We start from the raw sequence: 958 nt of genomic DNA, 5'->3' as shown, positions 1-958 counted from the left end.
AAGGTGAAACAACTGCCACACTGCTGGAACCTTCAACACTTATGTCTTATTAAGAGTCAGAGACAGAGACAGTAAGAGACTGAGAGAAGACAGAATAACAGTGAGAGTGAGAGTCAGAGTAACATTGAGAGTGAGAGAGAGACAGAGTAACAGTGAGTGTGAGAGAGAGACAGAGTAACAGTGAGAGTGAGAGACAGAGTAACAGTGAGAGACAGAGTAACAGTGAGAGTGAGAGACAGAGACAGTAAGAGAGTGAGAGACAGAGACAGTAAGAGACTGAGAGAAGACAGAATAACAGTGAGAGTGAGAGTCAGAGTAACATTGAGAGTGAGAGAGAGACAGAGTAACAGTGAGTGTGAGAGAGAGACAGAGTAACAGTGAGTGTGAGAGAGAGACAGAGTAACAGTGAGTGAGAGAGAGAGACAGAGTAACAGTGAGTGAGAGAGAGACAGAGTAACAGTGAGTGAGAGAGAGAGACAGAGTAACAGTGAGTGTGAGAGAGAGACAGAGTAACAGTGAGTGAGAGAGAGAGACAGAGTAACAGTGAGTGAGAGAGAGAGACAGAGTAACAGTGAGTGTGAGAGAGAGACAGAGTAACAGTGAGTGTGAGAGAGAGACAGAGTAACAGTGAGTGTGAGAGAGAGACAGAGTAACAGTGAGTGAGAGAGACAGAGTAACAGTGAGTGAGAGAGAGAGACAGAGTAACAGTGAGTGAGAGAGACAGAGTAACAGTGAGTGTGAGAGAGAGACAGAGTAACAGTGAGTGAGAGAGAGAGACAGAGTAACAGTGAGTGTGAGAGAGAGACAGAGTAACAGTGAGTGAGAGAGAGACACAGAGTAACAGTGAGTGAGAGAGAGAGACAGAGTAACAGTGAGTGAGAGAGACAGAGTAACAGTGAGTGAGAGAGAGAGACAGAGTAACAGTGAGTGAGAGAGACAGAGTAACAGTGAGTGAGAG

This window comes from Cherax quadricarinatus, chromosome 78 (assembly GCF_038502225.1).
Source record: "Cherax quadricarinatus isolate ZL_2023a chromosome 78, ASM3850222v1, whole genome shotgun sequence".
Lineage (NCBI taxonomy): Eukaryota > Metazoa > Arthropoda > Malacostraca > Decapoda > Parastacidae > Cherax > Cherax quadricarinatus.
The sequence above is the reverse complement of the archived record's forward strand: the minus strand, read 5'-3'. Positions refer to the sequence as shown.